This window comes from Anguilla anguilla, chromosome 6 (genome assembly GCF_013347855.1).
Source record: "Anguilla anguilla isolate fAngAng1 chromosome 6, fAngAng1.pri, whole genome shotgun sequence".
In the NCBI taxonomy this organism is placed as follows: Eukaryota; Metazoa; Chordata; class Actinopteri; order Anguilliformes; family Anguillidae; genus Anguilla; species Anguilla anguilla.
The window spans coordinates 58,252,772-58,276,399 of NC_049206.1; the positions used below are offsets into that span (position 1 = coordinate 58,252,772).

Consider the following 23,628-nt stretch of genomic DNA (forward strand, 5'->3'; position numbering starts at 1 on the left):
TGTAAACTGGTGCGAATAAACAAGTGACGTTATCCTGCTCACCCCATAAAATATGCGCTTCGCAGATCAGTTCTGGCTCTGCTTCAGCCGGCTGAGGGAAGCGGGGGCCTTGACTGAAGCTGTGCTTCCGTGCGTGATATCGACACCACGGCCGTGTCTCCACGAGCCGTCAAATTAGCAGCTAAGGGGACAGGTTCAGTTCAGTTCAGTTCGGTTCATCTCTCTTTTGGGCAAATAACCGGTTTTCGTCTTTGCCGAGGAACGTGCAGAAGCCACCTACGGTTAGCGTGAGTTTCTGCCTTAAAAAGAGGAGACAAAGAAAAATTTCTGTTACATAGCTGGATTATATAAAGTGAGTGGGGTCAATAGAATTAGAATCATCGTTCTTTTTGAGGTCAGTTTACGATGTTCATAATAATGTATTAAAGTGAAATTCTGACCCTCATAGTTATTATATACAGCATATTTTGGCATGTAGCAGATGCTCAGAGAAACATAATTGCATAATTGTGTACGCACAGGTACAGCGCTGGTGCCATTTATCAGTTGCAAATGCACAATCATCCCTGACCTCAGCATACAGCACGCAACCTTCCCTGAGCGATAATGGCGACCGGCAGCCACAGCTGCAGCTGACAGGTTTCTGGACGAGCAGCACTTAGCAGCAGCACTCCCAGGCTAACTAGCTCACTCTCTGTATATTAAGATGTTGAGCTGATAGGACCTTAAGGATGTCCTTTAAAAAAGCATTTCAGCCCACCAGCTGGGCTCCTTCCTCCTCTGTTTCCACACAGAGGCGAGTTTAAGGGTGCTGGCTGATGACCCCACGATCCAATAAATTAACGCTTAATGCAATTCTTCACTATTTTAACTCCCCTCAAACACACACGCACGCACACACACACAGAGCCCTGCTGAAGGTAATCAATAGAAGGTGTCGGGTTACGGATAATGCCTTCGTCTGGTTAACGGGGTTCAGGAGAGTTTAAGGAGTGGCCCGGGCCTGGGCCCGCCACTTAGAGGGATGGCTTTGCCCCGGCGGCGCGTCGGGGTTTGTTGTGTAAACGCGACGTGATTGGCAGCCGCCAATCTGCGTCCTGTCGGAGGCTGGAGGGGTGATGATTTTTTAATCAGCCGACGAGCGGGGGGGTGGGGAGGGGGGGGGGGGGCAGGGGGAGATCGGGTTTCCTTTGTGTGGCGTGAGTGTGCGTCTGTGTGATCGCGCTCACTGCATTCAGTGTTTAAAGAACTCGGGCCACAGAGCACCATAGCGACGGGCTCATTAATGCATCGCCCGGACCGTCGTCTCCTAAAAACCTTGTGACATGCACTGAGGCCCGCGGAGTCAGAAAACAAGTTGGCGGTTTTTTAAATATATTTGTTTTTTGCCATAATCGGAGGAAGAGGACGGTAGTGTCCTCCTTTTCGTACGCCGGCCTGACCGGGTCGACTGACGGAACGAACGGTCGTCCGCCTGAATCGCTGAGCGAAACCGCTCCGTCAGTTGCGGGACCCGCTCTCAAGGGGGCGCCGGAGAGCAGAACGGCCGGCGGCGTAGTCGCAGCCTCTGAAAACAGCGCCTGTTTGCTTCTGAATAATAATAATAGTTTTTTTTTTTTTTGGAGGGGGGGGGTTGTTTTTTCTCTCTCTGGGCAGATGTCTCATATTTGAGGCTCTTTGCAGGTAATGCATCCGCTCTATTGGTAATCCAACTCGCCCCCCCCAGGCCCCCGGGAGCTCCCTGTATTAACCACTCTGTAATTTATGGATTTCTTCACTTGGGCCGGTGCATGGAGATGTCACATTAAATATTTCTCAAGGTCACTCGATGTGTTTGCCCCCCCCTCCCCCCACGCCCTCCCCCCCCTCCCGTATCCAGGCCCTCAAAAAATATAAATAAATAAAGTGCCAGACGAGATAGCCTTACATCACTTCCTGTTACTGAACTAAAGACACAAGTGGCTAATCGGGCCTGCAGCGGCTTGGCCTTCTTCATTGATTACTGCCTGCCATCCGCTGCGCTGAATGGTCTAAGGCATTCAGATGCACTCTCGAGCAGCGGTAAAGACATAGCTGAACTCATGCACAGAGAAATCACGGGAGGCGTTACATTCCATCGTTTGATAGACGCTTTGGTTTCGAACGACTTGCTCAGACTAAATTTATACACACGGCCCATTTACACACCGCTGCATATTCACTGAACTCCGTAGCGAGCAGCGCCAGGCCGGATGTGGGCTGACTCGGGCCGAAACGTCAGCGCTGCCGGGCCGGACTCGGCACAGGTCTGGCCCAAAGTCGTGCGCTATCTGGGAAGCTAAAGGTCATTCACTAAAGCGGTTGAGCTTGAGCTCCTTGCTCAAAGGTAGAACGGCAACCCCACAGCAGCTGTGATTCAGAACCTGCAGTACGACTTCTGCATTACAAACCCAGCTCCTGACCATTACACTACGGCGCATTCATAACCCAAATAATTAGAGATGTCGATATCGTAGAGTGTTGTTGGAGAGGAATTGTTTCACTGGAATCCAGTTTTGATGAGTCTCATTGTGATGAAAATGAGACCCTCATGAGCAATGATATAAATGCTGTGATTCTGAGAAAATCTTCCTTTTTTAACTTTAAAAAAAAAAATTGTGTTTATGCACAGATGCATGAGATATATACAGTAATTATTTTAAAATGGTGTGATTTTGTTCGCACGGGGACTTTAAAATCCTTCCAAGTTGCTTCCTCTGGCTTTCCTCTCCTTTTTGAGCTTGCGAAGCCTCAGGCCTGAAGCCACTCTGAACCGCACCGCATACTTGGCGCGTCACTATTCATTACATCAGAATTACATACAGATACAGAAATTAGCATTTTTGAGCTTGCAAACCGCGAGCTGCACTTTCCCCCGGCGAACGCTCACCGTTCCAGTGCCAACAGTGTGCAGTCTTCCAGTTACTGCCAGTCTAAGACGCCGTGGACAGCTGCGAGCTCTAAGCATTTAAAAAAAACATATTAAAAAAGTAAAATTGTAGACATTGAGCAGATGTTCTTACCCAGAGCGCTGTACACTGGCTATAACACAATGGCACTGTCTCACCTGGGAGTGTTATGCTACCCTACTACCCTGTTTCCCCACCGTAGACAGCCAGCCTTTGAGCAGATTGGTACCGTTGACTTGCACTGGAATGGGTGGCTGAAAGGCCTATACTGGAGCCAACCGCTCTGGTGCTCGAGAGCAACGTCTCTCAACAAGGCCAGGAAGCGAGCTTCAGAAACGAACCCCGGTCTAAGCCCCTGGCTCAAATCAGGCACCTCCCCACAATTACATAATCACACTGGTGTTTATATAACCAAAATGTTTACACTATGCAGAACATGTTTGTGAAAATAGAGGTTAAGGAACAATGACATTTTTTTTGGGGTATTTTCACAAGGTAGACGGTGCCTTCTGTGGTGCCAACGTCAAACACCCGTACTCAGTCCGCAGTCACATGACTGAGCTGGGTGCCAATTGCTGTATGAACTGCTTCATACAGTCAACTCCAGCTGCGTAACCAGAAAGTAACAAATACGTTTCCCGGAATGATTGCAGTCTTTTTCTTTGATGCAAAACAACCATTTCACAAAATAATGAAATCGGGAAAAACAACTGAAATCTAGTATTCTTCGGGGTATAAAAAAGTAATAATCTTCTCTGCCAAAACGTCTTGATTGTTGAGGAGTGCAGGGAGCAGAACGTTCACTTCAGGGGCTGTTTAAAGTTGACCTTCGTGCAATCAGTCAAGGGTAATTGTTTCTGCACACACTGTAGTCTGCGTGTCAGCTGTAATTAGCCAAGGGCAGGCAGATCTGCGCAGCACCAGACTGCTGTTAGACAGAAAGGAACGGGGCTCATAATGGATGCTAACACGCTCATGGCACACTGAAGAAACTGCTCCAATTTTGAATGACGTCCAACGATATCCAAGTATGCAATGCATTGTTACATTTTATTGCATTGCAGAGAGCTTTGTCTATCAACTGTTTTCAAAAAGAGATTTCGGAGCAAATTTCCAGGCGAATAAAGGATAAATGAAAAGGGGCAATGAACAGAAAGGTGCAGACGGATGCCCGATTGGTTCACATTTGAGCGACAGTGTAGTATAATGGGTAAGGACCTGAGCTTGAAACCTAAAGGTTGCGGGTTCGAATCCCAGGTAGGACACTGCCGTTGTACACTTGAGCAAGGTACTTAACCTGCATTGCTTCAGTATATATCCAGCTGTATAAATGGATAGTGTGTAAGTGCTCTTTAAAATGTTGTGTAAGATAAGAGCATCTGCTAAATGCCTGTAGTAGTAGTAATAATAATAATAATAATATGGAAATAACAGCGTTAGGGTAGAGCAGCTTCGCTGGCGCAGGGTCACTGCGGTCTCAGTGCCTCTGTTCAGATCCTCTCTCCTGTGGGGCTCGTGTTTTAATCCAGGTCCCCAAGCAGGACAATCACGGCGGACTGAGTCTGGAAAAGCATCTGATTTCCTGATTGGGTTTCTGTGTGAGGGTTTAGCCATGCCTGTCACCCCCCTGCCCGTGCCCCCCCTGGAAGGATTAATCTCTTTAGGCTCCCAGACCTGCCAGGCTGACGCATTCCAGCGAAGCACCCACTGGAAGAATAAAATGCTAATTTCTTTATCCTCCTCCAGCAGGATAGAGAGAGAGAGAGAGAGAGAGAGAGCTCTACCTGGGCTCTACCTGGGCCCATGGGAAAGGTCACAGGTAATCCAGGCGGCTTCTCTTTTGAGGCCCGCGTCCCCTCGCGCTCTCCCTAAAACCCGGGGCTTTCGCGGAGGGGTACCGTCTCTTTGTGGAGGAGAGGCGACCAGTCAGAAAGCTCTGGCCACCTAGGGAGCGAGGTCAGGCCAGGCCGGGCCTGCTGCCTAATTAAAGCGCTGCGCTACTCAGCTGGACGGGCTCAAAGATGCCTTGTTAGGGGGAGAGATCGCTGGCAGCCCACGGGTCACTTGCAGTCGTTCCTCCGGGGAGAATAAAAAAAAGGCATGATTGCATTTGTGTGTATGTGTGTGTGTGTGTGTGTGTGTGTGTGTGTGTGTCTGCATGATGAGATTCAGGGACTTTCACAGCCTGTGATCTGAGTCTGAGGAGACTCAAGTCTGGATTCAATCAACATGTGTCCTTAACTTCAACAATTAAATACAAGTGCTACCTTTATTATTCACAGACACAGTTTGGCGTGTCCAGTGATTCACAAAAATGGAATTGCCAAATTGTGTCTGAGAGTTGTTTGTAATCAAGGTTAAGGACAAGAGTTGTTTGAATACAGGCCGTAGTGGATGAAACGCATAATGTTAAATCCCACCTTAATCATACATCTGTGAACAAACGTGTGCAGGATCTATGTTGCTAAGTTATTGGAAAAAAAAGATCTACAAAAAAATTCAAAAGTTAATTTTAATTTGGTTAAAAGAATATCAAGCCCAGGATGGGACCCACTTGAGGAGTAGGTTTTTTGGAATGTCAAAATTCTAAGTCAGTGTTCTAGAACGCCATTGCTTTCAGTCACCAGTAGTGACTGTGACATCAGCATTAGAATGTTCAGGTAAGAACATTCAGATCACATATTTGTGAACTTGCACCTTAAGGGGTTAAAACACATAAAACCGGACAGAGTGACAGCAGACATGTATTATGCTGGCGGGAGAGTTATTTTTTTTTCCTCTTTCTTTTTTTTTGCTAATGGAGCAGACCTTTAAAGGACATTTTTCCAGAGGTAATCATACACCCTCAATTACGCAGGAGAATGGATGGCTGCGGGGGAAGCAGCTTTTGTTTGAAGGGAAAAGATGTCCTAAAAATAATGAGAGATGACAGTCCTCATGGGCGCTAGCAGACAAAAGGAGGGAGGGAGGGGTGGGGGTTTGGGGGGGGGGGAAGGCGATTTATGTCCCATGTCGCGATGGTTCCTCTATTATGTTTACTGCCCCCCATCCCCCCGCCCCGAAATCATCCGGGACCAGGAAGCTCCATGGACTCCGCCGGCCTTGACCCAAGGTAGTCCCGATTCATCATCCAGAACCCTTCTCAAATCGCAGTAAGGCGCGGTTACCCACGGCAACGGGCCTGGACGAGGGCGTGGGCGTGGTCAGATGTGGTGGTGTGAACTGCAGAGCGACTGGGGTGGGGGTGGGGGGGGGACATTTAATGATAATTTTAAAACAAAGAGGTCTAATTTAAAGAGAACAGGGGGAGTGTTTCTGGGGAAGGACAGCGGTCATGCTGTTTTAAATCTGTGATTTAGACGCTTTGCTTTGGGGTGAAATAATTGAATTGTGCAGCTGCGTGTGATTAATATTCGGGCGTTTAATTTCTCATCATGACATGCTCATTCCGTAACGAGATCAAGAAGCGGCTGTAATTAAACACTTGTGTTTGTGTGTGTGTGTGTGTGTGTGTGTGTGAGAGAGAGAGAAAGTGTGTGTGTGTGTGTCTGTGTCTGTATGTCTGTGTGTGACAGAGTGTGAGTGTGTGTGCGAGAGAGAGAGAGAGAAAGTGTGTGTGTTTCTGTGTCTGTATGTCTGTGTGTGTGAGAGAGTAAGTGTGTGTGTGAGAGAGAGAGAGCGTGCGTGTGTGCGCGTGTGCGTGTGAGAAAGACTGTGCATGTGTGTGCGTATCCACTGAAGCAACAATGAAAACAGACATTATGAAGTTAGAAGGCTATATTTTTCTGCCCACGGTACATTCCCTCTGCTTTGCCTAAGCTCTTGGCTGGGAAAACATGCATGACTGCAGTCATACAGGTTCCTACAATACGGTTTATACAATACTGCCATCTGACTGCAGGAAATCAGGTTATATAAAGTGTTTAAAGGTAAAGCACCAATGCCCCAACAAGGGTTTGAACTAGCAACCCCTCTGAACATAAGCTCAGCGATTTAAACGCATCACAGAAAAACAAAGGATTGTACTAATAATAAATAGGCAGCCACAGCTAATGATAACTATTTTATGTAGAATTTAACCTTTTGAGGTTATTAAACTACTTTGTATGTGGGTCTATATGGGACATGATAGGTCAGTGGTAGGTTATGAGAAGCAGACCGAATGGTCTCTCTCTCTATCTGTCTGTCTCTCTCTCTGTCTCTCTCTATCTGTCTCCCTCTCTCTCCCTCCCCCCCCTCTCTCCCGGGTCACATGACGCTGCTGTCCAAACGGAGCTGTGTTGTGTTCGGGCCCGTCTCCGTGAGCTCATCCGCGGGCCGGTTGAAGCCGCGGCGCATTGTCCGCGGATTAATAATGCACCGGGAGCGCTTAATAATGTAGCGCCCAAAATACCGCCGCACAAAGTCCCACAGCCAGCAGCCTCACCGGAGCGCACCGCCACATCCGCCACGGCAGCCATTTCCCCCCGGGGACACTGCTGGGGGCGTAGGCCGGGGTCAAAGGGCACGGTCCCCTCAGGCCCCACCCACAAACTGAACAGAAGTTTCAGTAAACTGAATGTGTTTATGAGCAGGCTAAACTCCAAACTTAATTTTTTAAAAATGGTTCTGAATAAGCTTAAAGCAGTTGTTAGAAACCTAGATTTACTGACAGTGGTTTGGGAAAAAACAAGAACACAATGACCAACACCTAGACAACGCATAAAATCTAAGCTTTCAAATACACCAAGCGTTCCGACAACCAGCATGTAGAAACCCGGTACAATCAGAGCTTTAAAATACACCAAGTGTCCCGACGACCAACACACTCACAAACTTATCGGCGGGCATTAAAGAGCTAACGGTCAGCCAGCCAAACCCCCGCCCCAGCCGACCAGTTACCCCAAGCCCCCCCCTGCCCCCCACCCCGCCCACCCCCCCACCCCCCACTCCAACCTGGCCATTCTCTGGGAAGGTCAGGGCCAAAGTTTTCCAGACACCTCTTTAAAACACGGCGTGGAAATGCGGGGTGCTCTAAAAAGAGCCTTATGCTGAGTGAGGAGATGTGGCCTAATTACTACCCACCCCCCACCCCCCCAAAAAAAAGGGCTGGAGTGGGGGGGCACGATGTCCAAGGACTCTCATATCCCCCCCCCCACCCCCCAACAGGACTCCTCTCCACCGCAAGGGGGAGGGGGTGTCGCCTTGCTCCTGAAAAACAGAGCTCTCCTCTGTCCGGGGGATGATGGCATTAATCAATACCGCTTGTCTGAATGCGCGAGGGGCGGGGGGGGGGGGGGGGGGGGGGGGGGAAGAGACAAAGAATAATAAATTGCAGTAGGGCCTCGGAGCGCAGCCAGGGGGGGAGTGTGTTTTACTGTTTTCTGATTAAATATGGCTGCCTCAGCGCCCGCTGGGGGCCCTGACTGATGACGGGGGCGGCCTGCGGCTTCGCCCGCCAGAAACTCTCCGGTTTCATCCGCCCGGGGGGGAGGGGGGGCGGGGGGCGGGGCGGGGGGGGGGGGGGGGAGAGGGGGAGAGATGGAGTGAGACAGACTAAAAGAACGAGAGGGAGAAAATAAGAGAGGGATAGAGAGGGAGAGGAGTGAGCGATAGAGAGCGAAAGTGAGAGAGAAACAGATGGAGTGAGAGAGAGATGCATTGAAAGTCTGAGACAGACAGTGAGAGACCAAGAGAGAGAGAGACAGAGTGCAAGAGAGAGAGAGAGAGCGGGCGAGACAAGTGAGAGATGGGGAGAGAGAGACAGAAAGAGCAAGAGGGAGAGAGAAAGCGAGAGAGAGTGAAAGTGAGAGACAGAGAGGGGAGGGGAGTGAGAGAGAGAAGTTGGGTTTTTGCGTTTTATCGCCCTCTTTAGGTGAGGCTTTGCCTGACGGAGCCATGTTGTGTTGCGGGTCCTGTGAGCTGCTCTGGTTCGGCTGTATGGTCCGTGTGCCGTTCTCATATGGACACACTGTTAGAGCAACAACAGGCACAAGCCATCTCTGAGCCCACTCACACAGCACAGGAAACACTGCTGTGTGCACTTCAAATTACAATTTACTTACAAGCTTACAGTTGAAGTATTTATGTGTGAAATTATTATTTTTACTGTTATTAGTAATGTAAGTGCTAGCAGTGTAGGATTGAGTGATTGGAAGTAAGAGCCATGGTTGTAGCCCAGATATGGTGACTGATTGGTAGACAATACTTTGCCTTGTACGTACTATACTGCTCATGCACTTGACGTCACACTATTGGAGGATATGGAGGATCAGGATATTGGAGCACATGATATAAAATTCAGTTAATCTGCAAAATATAATTATATGAAATCACCATACATTTGACCATTTTATAAATATGTATGTATATAAAATTTGTACACGCACACACACACACACACTGAGTATGCGCTGCAGTACATCACGTGATAAGGGCTTTGTTTTATGCATGACAAGTGGCAGTTTTCCTCGACTGGCCTTCCTGTCCCGTCTATGAAAGCCTTTTCCTCCCTTTCATTCTCGTTAATGTTCACTTTCAAGTCCTCTACGGTTACCCCTCGCTCGGCCAGCGGAGTCCCCCCTCGGCCCTTTCGCGGTACCTGGCGGGGCCCGGGCCCTTTTGTGTGCTCCTCTCCCGTTTTCGGGGAGGGTAAGCCGATCCGCCCCGTCCCCCAGGACCCAACTCTCTTTTGGGCTGGCAGGCCGGCAGGCCTTTTGAATGGCGCGACCGGGCTTTGGCTCGATTTTTAAAAAAAAAAAGAAAAAAAAAAGAACACTCAGACACATTCACAATTCTAGTGCCCACCCCAACCCCCCCTCCACCGCCATCACCACTGCCCCCCCCCCCCTTTCTATACCTTTGCAGAAGCAGCCTGGGGTGACTGCAGGGTTTTGAATGGGCTTCCAACCTCTTATGGGTGTTCCAGTGTAATCCAGGTGAGCAGCACTGGGCAGGCATGAAAGGAAGGAGAGACACAATGCTTTCATAAAGAAAGATGTTTTTTTTTCTTTCCTTTTTTCTTATTTTTCTCCCTGGTCTATGAGTGAGGTGGGGGGAGGATGACGAGAAGGAGGAGGAGGAGGGAGAGAGGAGGAAGGCCCTGCTTCTTTGTCCCTGAGCCCTTTACATTGTGTGTTTCACCCCCCCGTTCTGTCACTCGCTCTTCCGGAAACACCCGCCCCCCCCCTTCCCAAACAGGATGGGCTTCAGCTGGACAATTGGCTCATAGCTGTGGGCAGTGCAACAGCTGGGGAGTGGCGTTTGGGGGGGGGGGGGGGGCACAGGGGGGGGGCAAGGTCCTCAGGTGCGTGATGGGTCGGGCCGAGTGCCTTTGGTACCATCTGCATGTCCTGCCCCCCCCCCCCCTTCCATTCTTTCACAGAACTGCAAAATACACTCCCCCCCCCTCCCCCCCCCTCCTCCCCCATTCTTCTCTTCCTGTTTTCAGGTGGCCCCCCAGGGACCTGAGCAGACAGCCTCTGCTCTGTGACTGTCCCGGGAGGTTCTAAGCTAACCCCCCCCCCCACCCCTCACCGCCCCCCCCCCCCCCCCTCCACCTCTACCTGCCAACTGCTGTGTCACAAAGGGTATAAAATTACTGGGCCTGGTAAATTATCTGATTAAAGAGTTCCTTTCACTGGGTCCCTACCCAAAAAAAACCTAAAACACAGACACACTCACACACACACACACACACACACGCACACACACTCACACACACACACACACGTACACGCACACAAAGCCAAAGTAAAAATGAAGCTTAAACACAGAATATACCTTCCCACTGCTAAAAACCCTTGACACAAACTGAGTGAAACAAAGGACAGAAGGGACTGTTTCCCCCGACACCCCCACCCCCCTCGGGCCCGAAACCGCCTTGGTCCCGCGCGGCCTGACGCTATTTCTACGCCTCTGTTTTACCGCTGGCGCTTCGCCGAACGGCAAGAAGGTGCTGATTGAGTCTTTATGTAACATTTGATATTGAGAGGAGGGACAGTCACACTGCCGGTGCGGCCATTGTGGCTCTAAATCCCATCGGCTCATACTTTACAGGCTGTGGGTAGTGTCGGCCATTGGGGCTCTGAATCCAATCGGCTCATACTTTACAGGCTGTGGCTAGTGCGGCCATTGGGGCTCTGAATCCCATCGGCTCATACTTTACAGGCTGTGGCTAGTGTCGGCCATTGGGGCTCTGAATCCCATCGGCTCATACTTTACAGGCTGTGGATAGTGTCGGCCATTGGGGCTCTGAATCCCATCGGCTCATACTTTACAGGCTGTGGCTAGTGTCGGCCATTGGGGCTCTGAATCCCATCAGCTTGTACTTTACAGGCCGCGGGCAATGCGGCCATTGTGGCTCTAATTTCCATCGGCTCGTACTTTACAGGCGGTGGCCAGCCCAGCCTCACAAAACAAGCTTGAGCAGGTGAACCGACAACTGGCCCTGTCTTCAGGGAGTTCAACTGTCACAAACTAGCGGGGCGGGGCATTGCATATTCAACCAGCTATGAGCAAGTGCGATTTAAGAAAACGCTAAGGAGGGCGGGGCACTACAACGGCTAAAGAACAAAGTAATTCTCTCGTTTAGCAAGTTTAGTAAAATAACTTTTTATGCAATAAATAGCCAAACAGCGCTTTCCCAAAACAGAGTAGCCGACGATTCAAAGGCAAGGCGATGTATAAATGAAGAAACAGAAGTTACAGTAAAGTCTAATATACAACAATCGTAAAAAACAAAAGAAAAAAAACAAACACAAAGTAATACAGAAAATAGGATAAAACGGTTAAAAAAAAAAAGCCACAGACAATTAAATTAATTAACAGCGTGCCTAATATAGCGTGTCTTTAAAAGGGACATAAAACTTGCATGTGTCTGTGCATTTATAATGAGGTGTGAGGCATTCCGTGGTTTAGGAGCCTGTACAGTGAAGGCTACTTTTGCGATGGATTTTGTTTGGTTGTGTTTAAAATTTACTGTTTAGTTATTGTAGGTAAACACAAAATGAAGCGATCATTTCATTGGGAGGGGGTGCGCGGTGCGATTTTAACAATTTATTAATAAAAACGAAAAAAAAAGAATGATGTCATCTCTTAGATTGCCTTACAGAAGCGCGTTATCGATCGCGGTCGCTATCCCGCTGTATGACCGCGCATCTCGGTTAGGATAGCGCCTAGCGCCCCGCGCGAATCGGCTTACCACGTAGGTCATACTTTAAAATAGCCCCCGAGCAGCTTGGGGGGCAGGGGGGGGAGCTACGGGCCTGTCTGCTGGAGGGGGGGGATCGGTTACAGCCTAAGTGTTTGAGTATCATCTAATGATGAAGACTATATGATGCAAGAGAGACTGAAACCTGGCCGCTCATTGCCACATACCCCAGCGAGATGTCTGAGACAGGCCGTCCTCTTGTGTTTCAACGCACGCTTTTAATCTCTTTTTTTTCCCACCACCCAGTCGTTGAGAGACACGAGAGACGCTTCCATCGAGACGGTTTCCTTTAAGACACTGGTTCGTAAACCTTTTAAAATGGGACACAAATTAGAAATACTTTTTTTTAATATCAGGAGATTTTGTACCTTCCAGGGACCCTTGAAGTACACATACTAGCATAGTGTAGAGCAGGCATTCCTGACCGGTGTGCCATGTGAAAAATTATTTTAGAAAAATTTCAGGTTTCAACTTCAGATTTTTTTTTTTTTAAACTTACAAGAACAAATCTCATTTGCAGAAGTCAAAATAGATGTCATTCAAATGCATATTGGTTCATTAAAACCCTGAAAGAACACTGAGGCCTACTGTTGACGTGTCACATCGATGTCAGCACGTCCCTCACTTTTGAGAGCGGTCGTGCCCCCGAGATTCTGTAAATTTGGAAAGTGTGCCACGAGAGGCAAAAGGGTGGCAAACGCTGGCCCAGTGGACTACAGACTCATTCCGGGACCCCCCCCCTCACACACACCCACCCGACCCATTTTGGACCCCCTACCCACGGTTTAAGGGACCGTACTCTGTGTATGTAGCACTGTGTGTTACTGCTCAGGCAGACGCATTTGGGGCTCTGAGGAGAGCACTGTACGCCTCTCGTCGAAAGCATGGAAAACTGGAAGCGGTTTCTCAGTGTACGAGAGACTCACTCTGACCGTCACCCGGTGGCGGTCGAATTCTACGCAAGTTTGGAAGCATTTCAAACTCTTTAAGAGGGGAGACTTGAAGCTCGATGAGTGAAGGTTAGTGGTAGGGGAGGACTTGAATTTCTGGAAGGAAAAAAAAAAGGTGGAGAGAAAAACACCCTGCACATTACACTGACAATTTTGGTCAACGCTGAAGGACATGGGCCTAAAAAGAAGATGGCATTCTGTTTGCTGTTTCCCAACTGAAGACGCATTTGCCAAATACTTGATAAATAAAAGGCATCATTAATAGGTCCTGCACTGATGTTGTTGCACAGTGCAATGATTGGTTTTATGGTCCGTGAGGGTAAACTTAACACTGTTAACATTTCTTGCTCATTTTTTCATTCTTAAAATCTTATTACAAACACTGAACCGAAGATCAAGGAAGATGAATCATTCTGTTGTGATAACCACACTCTGTAACACTGTACGTTAGAAAAACAGCCACCTCTGTGCTCTCTCGCAGTATAGGCCACCATTCATTCATGGGCGAGTGTTCCTTTTCGTTGACTCCAATCTGAAATCCACCATGATTGGTAAAAACACTGATTGAGCACGAACCGTCGGCTCGCAAAATGAGGCCCCATGGCCAGGTTGCCCTCAGCTGTGCCTGCTTGTATTAAAGACGCCCTCGGTGCATTTAGCCACACTGTTTTCCGGCGCGTGATAACGTGATACAGTCAGGTAAAGGTTTCTTACATTACCACATCGAAGAATGTGAGCAGAGGGAGTGTTTTGACACACATCTCCTAGCATTGGGAATATTTAAATACAAGGTTTATTTACTTTTCCCCGCCAGGTAACGCGGTACTTCTGAAAATGTGACTCGGTCCTCTCTCTCTCTCTCTTTCCAGTACGAAGAGCTCCTGGTCTAACAATCGGCGAAATGTGGAAAAGTGATTTATTTACTGCAATTTAGCACTTCCTTGAAAAGCGAAACGGACTGTTGCCGTTGGACGCGGTTGCTGGACTCGACTCCAGCTTGGACACGGAAAGCGAACCTCAGACTCCACAACGAACAAAGATGTACCTAGCAGGCGCGCTCAATAGTGAGCACTGTAACAGACTGGCCTCCTAATGGGAAAGAGCGCTAAGTACCTGTGTCCAGCACGCACCGACTCTGCTAGAGCAAACACATCAACGTTAGGTAAACACTCACATACCCCTCCAATTAACCTCAAGTTCTCCTCGTGCTTCATTGCTGGTGAGCGCAGCCTTCTTTATTTTTTTTGTATGACCTAAAACATTTGGAAACAAAGAATGCTAACAATGTTTAAACGATGTGCTACTACAGTAAGCGTTGAGTTAAGTGCACGTTGCTGCCAGTTTAAACGTTGCGTGATTCTAGGTTTAGGTTCTGGCTGAGCATCTTGTGAGAAGATTGTAGTGATGTATTATAAATTCTGAACGCGCCCGCGCGCGCACACAACACAAACGCACGCACACACATTAATGGACGACAAATCTGACAGGTCGTTTCGGTTCTCTGTCGGTTGGAAAGCGCAGAGTAAACAAAAAAAAATTCTGTGGTTAAGCGAGGCTGGGAACTCATTCAGAGTTTTGGCTTCGACGGTTTTCGCTGGACGGTGAAGCGCAGCTTCTCGTGTTTTTTTCTTCTTCTTTTTGTCCAAGCCATTAGTGTGAGAGTGATAAACACCTGGAGTCTATCAGGAACAAAGAATGGCCTGTTCTGCCTCTCTCCAAACACAGTCTGGAGGGGAATTACAATGCGAGGAACACAGGAATAGAACTTTTATTGGCCAACATGGCGGAGTTCTAGATTAACCCTTTGAAGAGTAGGTTTTTTGGAATGTTTTCTTTTTCTTCAACATTCTATGTCAAAGTTCTAGAACTCCACTGCTTTCAGTTACCAGCAGTGATGGTGACCTCGGCATTAGAATGCTCAGCTAAGAACATTCTAATCACACGTTTGTGATCTCACACCTTAAAGGGTTAATAAATTGCCTATCATCTTTCTTCATCCTTCTGCACGTAAATCATGTCACTGTGCCTAACTGCCCCCTCCGATGTGGTGCTCACAATCACCCTTGTTTACACAGTAGCCTTGAACAAAATAATCAAAAATAGGGCCTACTAGTAAAGATCTAAATTTATTGCACATGTGTAGATTTTCCCCCAAAAATAAACACTAAGCACAACGACGGTTTCAGGGGTCCTATGAGTTGAATGTTTTGCACTCTTCAGCTTTACCAAAGTGTTCATATGACAGAGCTATGAGAAGGCATGGGAATTCAGTTTGAATCAGTCTGGGTATTTGAACCAAGGCGACGCAGAGTTTTAACGCAGTCTTCCAAAGTCACAACGGCGTATAACCGCAGGAACTTGTGTTTTTAATCTTTTTTGTAAATATGACTTGTTGAACTTAGCAGAATGCACGCCCGGGGGACGGGCTTCGCCCCAGCCGAGGTCTTCCTGAGCTACTGCTGCGCCGTGTCCCCGTCCCGCTTGAGAGGCGCGTTCCAGTGCCGTCCCACTCTGGGAATAAAACTTAAAAACATGTTTCGAGTTAAAGTCACGCGGGGTGAAAAGGGTAAGTGGGCTTTTTAAAAAAAGTAAAAGTGGATATAAAAGATGAAGACGCCGCTATTAAAAGCAGACATTTATATCGCGTACGATATTTCTTAAAGGGAAATTGCCCTCCTAATTCAATGTTATTGTGTTCTATTGATCCCACCACTGCTGGAAAACTAGAGGGGGAAAAAAAAAATCATATTTGTCTGAGTTGTGGCCGTCTAGATAATTTTACTCACCGGGCCCTGCATATGAATCATGTATCTGATTCAGCGGTGTGTCCTTACGACGTTGAGAATGGGTCTGGCTGTGCCGTTTTCATGCAATGCATACATTTTTCAGAGACTGGAGACATATCCGTAAGACCGTAGGTTTTATTTGCAGTCTTCATCTTGACCGTGTTATCAATTTTTACCGTCAAAATTGATTTTGGGGTGAGGTTCCCCTTTAAGAGGTCTTCGTGATGTGGTGGGATATTAATTCCCATTGCACAGGGCCTGCATGCAGCGCTCTGTGTGTGTATGTAAAAAGCAGGGGGTTTGACTGTGAGCCAGCCCTTCCCCCGGCTCGGTCTGGAGCTGTTTGAGGCCTTGCAGCCCCGGTGGAGCCTGCTGAAGTCCACAGGGCTCTCTCACTCCAGTGAATCCATCATCCCGCCCTCCCCGTGCCCACTCACTGGTGAGAGATGCCGCCATTTTGTCTCCGGTTTGGACGGATTTTAGGTTTGGGGGGGGGGGATTCAGTTCAGGCCGCAGTGGCCTATTAGGAAGGTACCACAGGCGGGCGATGGATGAACTTTTAAAAAACTGTTTTTTTTTTTGCGTTTTAAAGTAATGCCGTTTTATTCCAGAGACCTTGTCATGCCAGCATCTTGGGTTCGTCTCCCATCACAACCGAGCGCAAACAAGAGTTCCTATTGGCTGGGCCGCTTTGCCACTTCATCGTTTCTGTTCTTCGGCTGCTTCAGACGTCCAAGACAGGTAAGGCCTCCCCGTGCACTCTGCTCCTTTCCTCCAAACGGGAACGGCCCTCGTAATAATATTATGTCTAATACGGCCTCCTCATTTACTTTATCTTCAGTCTATTATTTTTTCCCCCACATAGGTTCCTTTGGCACTGGAAGGTGTTGTGAATTGTAACAGCCGGAGAGGAGAGAGTGATGGAGAGAGCGAGAGAGAGAGAGAGAGGGAGAGGGAGACCACCAACGGCTTTCTCACGTAAAGCAGCTGGATGGAGAGCACGCCACACTTCTGTACCTGGGCCTTGTTACCTGGGCCTCGTCATGGCAACGGATACCCTGAGGTCTGAAATGGGGTCGTACCCCTGAAGTAGCCTGAGAGAATCCCGCGCCACTGACAGGTAAAAGGGAAGCGTCCCAGCCAGACACTGCGGCTCTGTGCTCATAACACTCAGTTAGAATTTTTCTGTGACATTTTTTCAAACTGTGCAAATTTTTAAAACATTGGACATTTATTTAACTATAATATCCCATTGAAAGATAGAACCTCTTTTACAATGGAGAGGGCAGCATGATGGAGGGATGATAGATAGATATATAGATGATACAATAACAGACATCAAAAATACAAAATAAAAAGTTTTCTGCAGTTTCCTAAATTATTCCCATTTAAATGAAGAATAACCATGTGTTCAGTGGTCATTGAAATATAAAAAATATTACATAAAGATTTTGCTTTACACCAAGCGCAAAAGCAGTTAACATCCCATACACATGCACACACACAAACACGCACGCGCGCACACACTCTCTCTCTCACACACACACACACACACACTCTCTCTCTCTCTCTCTCTCTCTCACACTCTCTCTCTCTCTCACACACACACACACACACACTCCAAAGACACTGGGCATAATAAAAACGCGGTATTGGCTTGGTGAAATGTAAAACGACTCTGGGCGGTCGGTCGGAGGGGGGGGGGGGAAGGATCGATGCGGTGTCATTACTCCGCTGAGTTAACCAGGGGAGCGGTGGGCAGGTCCTCCACACCTTGCGTCCTGTCCAGTCCTCACAGGGGATCCACAAAGTGGATGGATCAGTTACACTCACCCTGGCCCGCGTGACACGGTACTGTACTCCGTCCTCTGCACACAGGTCAGAGCGAGAGAGCAGTTAGAGAGGTCCTGATGTTATTATTACTTGTTTTTTTTTTTTGGCTTGCGGACATCTTGGGTGACAGATGATCAGTAGGTTGTAGAGCAGGATGTGAGGCTAAGTGCACAGTAAAATGTCCGGTGTTAATTCAGCACTCAATAGATTCCAGAGTGGTATCGAATGTTATCTGTCAAGAGCTAAATTAACACTGTTGGAGTTGAATTAACACCGTCGGAGTTGAATTAACACTGGACATTTTGCCGGGTGGGTATAACAGCGGAACCCTCGCCTGGGATCGGACCCCGAGTCAGCTCTGGAGGCACAGTCCACTGCGCCGTACGACTGTCCCCCCTCCCCCCCCCCCCCCCCCCCCCCCATCCTGTTAGATAGCCGTTTCACAGGAAACCCATCGCCAGACTCCGCTGGATTTCCATTACTCGATTAATAATTTAAAGGGCGAGGCGGGCTCAAGGACAAGGTCACGGAAGCTGGGAGTTGAGTAATCACCCTTTAACGTGCGGCGGCGATCGCTCGCGGCGAGCGAAGCTCTGCAGACTGGCTGCCGACTCCGAGGGTGGCATGCGATGGGCGGGGAGGGGACGGACGGCTGGAAGGCGTGGCGTGCCGGGTGTGTACGCAGACTGGCAGAAAGGTCTGCAGTGGAGCTTTCCAGGAACGGGGTGTGTGTGTGTGTCTGCATCTATCTGTGCTTGTGTGTGTGTGTGTGTGTTTGCGTGCGTGCTTGCGTGTGTTTGCATGCATCTGTGTGTGTGTGTGTGTGGCATGGAGCAGGGGGGAAAAGCAGTACCACAGGCCAGAATTCATTGGTTGATCAACGTAATTTTAATTTTTAAGACATTTTTAGCAGCTTTACCAGCAGTATCATGCCTGAGTTTAGATGTTTTCCTCGTTTCCGAGGAGAAGTCCAAGAAAGGAACAAAAAAAAAAGTCGAGTTGAGTCGAGTCCACAGTTTATATGGGAAGAATATATGCGTTTGAACCAAAAAACATGTTCAGCTTGGCGGTTTATGCTGTCATAACCGTACAGCGTCCATTTTTCAGCGATCAGACGCGTTTTATGTGCCGCTGACAGCCAGACAGCGAGCAACATCAATCTCACTTATAGCGTGCTACTTTAAAAAAAAAAACAAAAAAAAAAACACACTTTTTTTGAAAAGCACATCTTACAACATGTTCCTCTCCATACATACTCTGCCCACATTTCCTGTGTTTTTGGGGTTTTGGATTTCTAATATCTACTAAATCCAGCATAAAGTTGATTGGATGCGGAATCACAACCGGAAGGTGAATACGTAGGCTACTGTAGTTAATCAAAATATGCGCAGCCGACCTTTACGAGATGATAAGCAAGGTCATGATCGCAACGTCTGTAATAATCCAGAGCTTTTTTATTGTTTTATTGTCATCAGTACAGTTTTTAGCCGCACCCCCCCCCCCCCCCAAAAATAAATAAAATAAAAGCATCCTTCATAATAGTTGCAAGTTTTCACATCTGAGAGAGCGTTAAACATCTGCATGGCACTTGCGTCCAGTTAACACAGGATAAGAACCGACTGTCTGTTCAGAAAAAAAGCGAACGAACCCTGTTAAAGAACTGGGCCGAAAACATGAATGCCTCTTTTATTGGAAAATCAAATTAACCTCCAATGGAAAAAGGATGAAAATTGGTTATTTAATATCAGGTTTTTATTTTTTTGGCCGCATCTCTTTGCTGTCCCGTCACTCATTCAGTCACAACAGTACATTATTGGGGCTGGGGAGATTAGAATATTGAGTACAGTTAAATGACCTGGAGTGGGGCACCGAAAAGTCTGAAACAATCTTTAATACTGCATTTATTGGCGGTTGGTCAGCGCGTGATTTAGGGGCTAATCCTGAATTAATGAAAGTCGCGCTGGCCAATTCCCCCTGTCAGCACTTAAGTTAATGTGATAAGTGTGCAAGCGTAGGATTAGCAAGATATCCGAAAGCGCACTTCCATAGGCGAGATCGACTCAGCCGGGAAGCTTTTTAAAAAAATATATAAATTCGGCCGCCCCGCAAACAGCTCAGCATTTAGTTCCGCGCAACTTTTCTTCGGCTGCAACCTGACTCAGCTTTTGCCGATCAAAAATAAAATCATTGGTACATTCTGAGGGCACGTTCTGATTAAATATTTATGGCTAATGGAGATTTTTCCCTGGTGTTGGGTGAAATATAGTCCTGAAGGGCATCAGAGTATCGGCGGTGGACAAACAATATGCAGCCTACCGAAAGAGTGTTTTTTTTTTTTTTTAATATCCAAAAACGTTGTGCCCCGAGAGAAGTCTGAGGTTAGGGCGACTGCTGGGGTGTTTTTGCAGCCCCGTTCCGCGCTGTAGTCCCGCGCGGTTTGCTGCGTTTGATAGCTCTCTTCGCACTAGATAAATCTGTCACGCTGTCGTTTTCGCGACAGTTTCAGGGCTAGATTTTTCCCCAACTGTTTCTAAAATTCCGCACCAGATGTTGGTAACCGGTCACTCTCCCGGCCATGTGTTGCCGTGACGACACGAGGCGCACAGAGACTTTCATCCAATCACAACTGGGAACCAATTCACACGTGTGTAAAGTTTGTGTTGTCAGTATGCGGCCTTTATATGCCATTTGTTATATAAATACACCTGGAGATAGATTTATACATTTTTGAAATAACTTATCTAGAAAATATTATTAATTGATTTTATGTTCTAACGGAATTTTCTGATGCATCTTTTTGTTGTTTAGCCTGTTCAGTGACTTTCTTGTAAACAAGTGCATGATGTGCTTATTGGATGATATGAATAGCTCGGCGCGCATGCGTCTTTGAGGATTTTACTTTCTGCTTTATTTTAGGGACTGTATGAAGAAAGGAACGTGTGTAATGGTGCGTAACCAGAGCAGAATCAGGTTCACCGTTTAAACCCCATTCAGGTGGAATACCCCTCTCAACACTTAACGGAAAGCCATGAAGTAAAATGTAGACTTTGCCTAGAACCACGCACCATTTCTCCTTCTCTTCGGTTAAAAATGTAATGTTAGACTTAGTTTCTGTTCTTCACAGACCTAGTTGTGAACTATAGCTGTCACCAAATCAATAAATATGATTGTGTGTTTGAACTGGAAAATAAACGTCATGCACATTTACTTGTAAGTCAAAGTCAAGGGCGAATGTTGTTTGAATCGTATCGACTTATCACTTTGTAAACTATAGTACCTGAGCTCAAAGAAGCTTGCAATTCATATGAATATTCCATTATTGTCAAGGAGACAACAGACCAGAGATGCTGAAACTTCATACATGACAATTCTCCACATTTAGTGGTTTTTATGAAGATTGCAGCAAATTAAGTCTAATGAGAAGCGTCCAGAAGCCCAAGGCTTTTGTGGACATGTCTGTTGTTCCTGGCACTGCATGGGCGGAGGTTGGGTTGGAGGGTTAATCTACGTCCCAAGGTCTTGCGTCTGTCAGCATCTGGGGGTGTCAGTCCACAGGCCTGCGAGGGAGTCTCTTTAAAAACAACGGAATTAACCCTCTCATCCATGCACACGCACAGGCGCGCCACACACACACCGCACACACACGCACACCACACACACACACACGCGCACAGCTTGCAGCTATCCCCAGGTGCACAACCTGACCAGTCAGGCACGGAAGAGTTCTGTGGAGCTCGCTTCGTTTCGTATTGTAATGACGATAACAGCAGGTTTGGCCGCGGACGCGCTCGTTAATCGCCGGTGTCTGGCCTCTCTCCTCGCGTGTCACCTGTCGCCGTCAGAATGGAAAGCAAACCGTTCCGCCCGCGCTTTTCTCCCGGTGCGAAAGACGTCAGAGAGAGAGAGAGAGGGAAAAAAAAGCAGCCCTAGGCTTAATCTCACAGAGTGGCCATCGAACATTCACTAAGACTTGAGTTCACAGTTGCTCAGGCGTTGGTGTATATATACACTGTGTATATTTATTTAACAACATCAAATTTGAGTCCACTGTCTTGTCCACATTTTATTTTCCATTTAGTTTTATTTGTTCTTACAACAACCTTTGTTCATAGTTTATTTAGAGTTAAAATTGTTTTTTTTGTTTTAGTTTTCTCTCTGACCTTGCTAGTCTTAGGCGTGGTGGATAGGCCTGTTGAAGATTATTAACATTTGCTCCCTTGGACCTCCCGCTGTTTCTCGGCCATACCTGTTACAGCTGCTTCGAATAAATTCTGCGTACAATTTCGTTTAAAGAAAATTCGCATATCAGATATTTATTAGCTAAAACAAAAACATTTAAATAGATTCTATAAAGATGACAGGGGCCAAAATCTGCAATTAATTAAGTGCTGATTTCCCCCTTTAAACATTACTCTCGACACCCCGCAATAGGAAGACTCCCAGATTACTGGAGCGCCAGGATATTTTCATTATTTCAAACTTTACGCGAAGCAGCATTCCTCGGTCCAATTGGATCCATATGTTTCTGGGAGACGTCCATTTTGAAGTGCAAATAAAAATGACATATTGTTTAACGACGGTATACTTCACTGTTAAATCATGTTTTTGTAATGATTACCGTTCAATAAGGACACCCCCTTCTGGCTGCGAACCTCACGCGCGTGAGAAGATTTCCCTGCTCTCGGGTCAAGCTCAGCGCGAAAAAATGTCGCTTAATTGTAATAAAATAAACAGTTTCATTTGTGAGCAATTTACATTTTATTTCAAATTGGGCGGGTGATTGCTGCAGGTGGGCGATTGTTTTCAAGAGAAGAAGCCAACAGTGTAAACTATGGGGGTCTGGAGAGACATTCTTATAGTCAGACTGAGAAACCAAAAATATCAACCCTTTGTATGGATTTTTAAATATTATGTCCTTCACAATTTGTCAGAAAAGGGGAATTCATTTCTGTTCAGATTCGATGGGCCAATAAAGACGATCATTCAGTTTACGTTTTTGGGATTCGGGGGGATGGGAGCACTGACCAATAGAAAGGCAATTAGTGCGATTCAAATTCATATCTTCCGAATAAAAACAAACCTGGATAGTCTCTTTTCTGTTGGGTTCTAAGACCACTTTTCAGACCCTCGTTCTCCCGCCCCGCAAAGGTAATTGCATCCACCTGGACAAACATCGTTTCTCTCGTTCTCCCCTTCTGCTAACATTTACATTTGTGTGATCAGCTGAAATATTTAGTCACTTGAACGCAAAATTACAGCAGGCTTCCAACATTTCGGGCTCTTAAAACAGTCAATTACATTACCGCGCTAATACTTAATGAGCCCCAATAATAAATCACACGTAGTCCAATTATGCCTTTCCCGCTGACAAGTGCGAATAAAATCTTTTCAGAATGTCTCATGAACATAGTCTAAGCTCTCCTGTAAAAGCACAAACGACATATATCTTGTATACAAAGCTGTGCCGGTTGAAGCCAGACAGAAAGATCACTTTAAATGCGTGTCCCTTCTTTTCTGACAAATAAATGGCGCCCGTTTTAATCAAACTCAGACACTTATAAGAAGGGGACATATATCACATTGAAAGAAAGCGCATTCTGAGCGCGAGAATCCGGGGGCAGCCGGCGTGTTTCTTCAGTCTGGTGAACTGAAATGATATCACTTCGCATAAATTCAAGGCCCTTTCAGACAAGGTGCCCTCGTGGCATGTTTTCGGTAATGCAATCTGTGTCTGATGTCGAATTTACAGCTCTTTATTTAAGCATCCGAATGACAGTGTGGAAGTATATATCACTCCAGAACCCCCCAACCCCACAGTCTGAAGGGTTGCCCAACGACCGTCGCGGAGGTGTGTGCAGAAACTAAATCCGCCGTCTGTGGCTTCCACTCGTCGGTACATTACCCTTCAAATATGCGCGGGTAGCAACCTGCGCGTGACCTGG

At 47.1% G+C, this 23,628-nt stretch overlaps 2 long non-coding RNA genes across 2 annotated transcripts; one reads left to right on the top strand and one right to left on the bottom strand.

Annotated features, from left to right (window-relative positions):
* Positions 1-229: 229 nt before the first annotated feature.
* On the bottom strand, positions 230-9,851 carry LOC118229897. Its single transcript, XR_004765766.1, has 3 exons — positions 9,766-9,851; positions 9,508-9,646; positions 230-299 (listed from the first exon to the last, which is right to left on the bottom strand). It is a non-coding gene; the product is annotated as an uncharacterized LOC118229897 (long non-coding RNA).
* Positions 9,852-15,846: 5,995 nt separating this feature from the next.
* Positions 15,847-20,875, top strand: LOC118229896. Its single transcript, XR_004765765.1, has 4 exons — positions 15,847-16,292; positions 16,465-16,594; positions 16,719-16,973; positions 20,603-20,875. It is a non-coding gene; the product is annotated as an uncharacterized LOC118229896 (long non-coding RNA).
* The last annotated feature ends 2,753 nt before the right edge of the window (positions 20,876-23,628 follow it).